The sequence below is a fragment of the Bison bison genome, unplaced genomic scaffold (genome assembly GCF_000754665.1).
Source record: "Bison bison bison isolate TAMUID 2011002044 unplaced genomic scaffold, Bison_UMD1.0 scf7180017864067, whole genome shotgun sequence".
NCBI lineage: Eukaryota > Metazoa > Chordata > Mammalia > Artiodactyla > Bovidae > Bison > Bison bison.
Window position 1 is genome coordinate 2,061,381 of NW_011494639.1, and position 4,239 is coordinate 2,065,619.

Consider the following 4,239-nt stretch of genomic DNA (forward strand, 5'->3'; position numbering starts at 1 on the left):
GGGGCAGATGAGACAGGTAACAGACCTTGCTCCGTGCTGCTGCTGTTCTTTCTCCAGATCACCTCTCCGAGACGCTCCCCTTGAATGTGGGGGTCTCCTCTCCTGGCTCCCAGTTTTTAAACAACGGCCTCACCTCTGGAGACTCCCCGGTTGGGCGTCGCCGGCTGCAGGGCGGGACTCAGGAATCTGGCCGCTGGCACACCCGTCTGCCGTCACAGCACCCCCACCCACCACCCCAGACAGGACTGGGCAGGTGGAGGCGGTCCGGAGGCCTCATGGCAAGATCGGCAGTGCCCACCTACTTGCTGTGGGGGGGTGGGGGTTGCACCAGGGAAATGTGAGTGATGACTGGAGACCAGGATTCCTGGGGACCGGTGGGGTGAGGGGGTGATGGCCACTCACATTGTGACAGCCGCTGCGCTGGGTGCTTTCCCAAGGCTCATAGAGGTCAGCCTCTCCCGGGGTCCTGGGCCACCCTGGACAGAAGACCATGCAGAGAACAGAAGGATCAGAGCTTGCATATTGGGTATTACAGCCCCAGACCTGTCAGTGAGCTGGAAGGGAAGAAGACACAAACATCGAGGACCCTGGAAAGCACCAGACCCCTCCCAAGGGAAAGCAAAAAAAGTGGAAAACCCCTGCTTCTTGTGGGGCGGGGGGGATTAAAAGGCTATGGTTCATCAGGAAGGGGTCAGAGCCCAACCCACCCAAGAAAAGCTTAAGAGGACTCAACAGGCATGAACTCTAAATGTTTCCCCTCTGGCTCCCTCGCAGCCTTGGCAGGGAGCCCAAGGACAGGTAACTACCTGTGAGTCACGGCTCCCAGCTCAGGGAAAGGCTGCTCTCCCAGCCCTTCCCACTGGGCAAGAATGCCTGCCTGGAGGGCCAGAAAACAGATCTGACCACAAGGGGTGGGAAGGGAGGGCTGAGGCACAGCTGGACCGACTTCCCCTGGGCCCCCGCCAGGCCTGAGAACACAGCTGCCTTTGTGGGACGCTGGGCGGCTCCTGGTTCGGGGCTTTGGGCTGCAAGTGGCTGTAATGACAGTCACAGGACCAGAGACAGGGGCTGGTCTCGGAGGACATGCCTCCCCTCCACCAGGCGAGGGTCCGAGGGTTTTTAGAGAGATCTGGAAGGACACCCAGTCCAGATCTTGGCCGGGCACAGCCTACCTGGGCATTGTTTGGACACGGTCACCTCCAAGTTTCTATTAAAAGAGACTCTAATTGAGCTAGTCCAGCCTGTCAGTGTCTCCTAAGCAGGAACTGGAGGGTTGTGTCCAAGAAACTGGTTTGAGAATCCTTCAGAGCAAAATGGAGGATTTTGTGGATTAAATGGTAAACTGGGCATTTCTAACCCTCAGATTTTCATATAGCCCAAGAGATTTAGATAGGCAGGAGAAATACCCTAAGTAGCAAATGGACAATAAGCCGTTTAGATGAAAAAACGGACATTGCCGTACATGTTAGCGTCTTGACCCATGTAAACATTCCAATAAAATCGGGCTTAACAAGCCAGGATCAGTACAAGCAGCTGGCCTTCCTGGGCCCTGCCTCTGCAGCAAGAACACACACACAGCCCTACAGCCCCCTGCAGGGAAAGGTCACTGCTCACACCCCCGGGGCTTTAAGCCCACCTGCCTGGTCTCTTTCTCTCCACCCTGCCAACTCCCTGAATGCAGGGCTTCCAGGAAGCCTGGCTGCTCATGGAGCTCTGTCCTGTACCCACCGCCAGGAAGAGGATGTGACGAAGAGCTCAGGAATAGTTAACTCAGCAGAAGGAGCAGCTGCTGCCATCCCAGATCCCCAGACAGGCGGGGCGGGCAGGCGGCAGGAGGCTGAGCCCTTTAAACGCCCCTCCTCCTCTCCCCTTAAGAGGCCAGGAGCCCAGGTAAATAGGTGCAGGCCAGGGCAGGTCCCAGCGTGGTTTGGCTTCACAAAGGGGAAAGCCAATTGCTTTGTGTGGGCCCCTGCACCCCATTCCGCGTTCCCAGCCCAGTCCAAGATGTTGCTTTGGCAAACCCCAAGGAGGGCCCAGCCAGCCAGCCTCACCCCTCGGGGATGCTGAGCACTTCCCAGTGGGGATCTAGCCCCCACCCCCCAGCCCCCAGGACAGCAGGGCCCCAGGCACAGGCCATAAACTTCAGAACTCAGTTTGTTCAGAGACAAGAAGTCTAATACAGAGGCAGAAGCAAGGGCAGGACCTGGCAGGGACTAAAAGCAAGCTGGGCACTGCTCCGACAGCCTCCCCTCCACGTCTCCTTCCTCTCCTGCCACCCACCATCCTGCCCCAGAGCCCCCACCCTCAGCTCCCCAGAGCCTTGGCTTATTAGAACCAATGCTCAGGAAAGGGGTTCTCCTTGACCCCCTGTTCCTCTCGTACTCACGTCTGTCCATCCAGCAATTCTGTTAGCTCCCCCTTCCAAAGGCAGAGGCAGCTGACAGAATTAATCTGGTGACTCAGGCGGTAAAGAATCATCCACCTGCAGTGCAGGAGACACGGGTTTGTCCCCTGGGTCGGGAAGATCCCCTGACGAAGGAAATGGCAACCCACTCCAGTATTCTTGCCTGGAAAATCCCATGGACGGAGGAGCCTGGAGGGCTGCAGTCCATGGGGTCGCAAAGAGTCAGATGTGACTGAGAGACTAACGCACACACGCCCCCAGGTTACAGAAACAACACTGTGTCAGGGCAGGCAAGTCTCCCCCTCTGCCTGCTTGTCCGCCATCCCTCACGACATCTCAGGGGTGGCCTGAGAAGCTGCCATCTCCATCACCCATCTGACAGGCTCAAGCCGTCCATGTTGCCAGGGCGATCAGCCAGGGTCTGATGAGTGAGAGAGAAAGGCCTACGAAGCAAAGAATGGAGGGAAGGAGGGAGAAGAGAAGAGAAGAGGTTGAGAAGGTAAGAGAACCTGGTCCAGGCCGTGAATGCCAAATCCCAGGTGTAAGAGGAAGGGACACCGGGTGACTCACGGCTCGGGCACCACCTGGACCCGGTGAGTCACGGCTGAGTCCTCGTCTGTGGGGCTGGGTGAGCTCCAGGAAGGGCCCTGTGGATCCGCCATGTGACTAAAGCCGGCGTGTCTACACTCCGGCCACAGCTGCTCAGCCGCCCAGACAGTCGGTCACTCCTCACGCAGAGAGAAGAGGTAGGGCTTTCTGAACTCAGGCTGGAGCCCAGCCTCGGGCGGGGACCCAGAGAAGGCAGAACGGGGCCCTGGGCTGCCATCGTGGGGTGACTCTCTTCCACAGAGTCTGTCTTCCTCCTGAACTCAGGGTTTCAGAAAGTCTGGGTTCCAATGACCACTTATTAGGGGACCAAGTTCTTGAAGATGTACCTCACTGTCCTCATCTTCAAAGAAAGGATAAGTGTTCACTTCATGGGGACACGGTGAGTATGAAATGTGGGGATACATCTACAAGCTTAGAACAGGGCCCGACCCAGGCTTTCTGAACTCAGGCTGGAGCCCAGCCTCGGGCGGGGACCCGGAGAAGGCAGAACAGGGCCCTGGGCTGCCATCGCAGGGTGACTCTCTTCCACAGAGTCCGTCTTCCTCCTCCCTCCCCTTCCCAGCCTGAACGGCCATCAGACCTGCAGCACTTCGATCAGCCCAGGCCTGCGGTCTGGGAGAGACCCGGCAGTCGGCCGAAGTTAACCACAGCTGACATCCTCTGGCGAGCTCGCTACGCGCTGGGCCCTGTTCTAAGCTCGTAAATGTATCCCCATATTTCATATTCACCGTGTCCCCATGAAGTGGATACTTATCATCCTTTCTTTGAAGATGAGGACAGTGAGGTACATCTTCAAGAACTTGGTCCCCTAGTAAGTGGTCATTGGAAACCAGACCAGTTGCTCAGCACTCAGGTTCTTCACCACCGTTACTCAGGCGCTCAGTCATGGACGACTCTTTGAGACCCCATGGACTGCAGCACGCCAGGCTTCCCTGTCCTTCACCATCTCCTAGAGTTTGCTCAAACTCATGTCCATCGAGTTGGTGATGCCATCCAACCATCTCATCCTCTGTCACCCCCTTCTCCTCCTCAATCTTTCCCAGCATCAGGGTCTTTTCCAATGAGTTGGCTTTTTGCATCAGGTGGACAAAGTATTGGAGCTTCAACTTCTTAACCACTACTTAGAGTTTAAAGTGGCCCAAACTCCCTGCCTCCACACTTGGTAAGCCTTGACCAGAGTCCACCAGCCTCTGAACTTGATGTTTCCCAAACCTAATCAGGACCTG

The 4,239-nt window shown here is 56.8% G+C and overlaps 1 protein-coding gene across 1 annotated transcript in view; it reads right to left on the reverse strand.

The window, feature by feature from the left end:
* Positions 1–392, reverse strand: part of LAMB3 (laminin, beta 3) — a 44,362-nt gene extending 43,970 nt beyond the window's left edge. Inside the window, exon 1 of the mRNA XM_010836878.1 lies at positions 26–392. The gene's annotated coding sequence lies outside the window, so the exon portion shown is untranslated. The remainder of the gene's footprint in view (positions 1–25) is intronic.
* Positions 393–4,239: the final 3,847 nt, after the last annotated feature.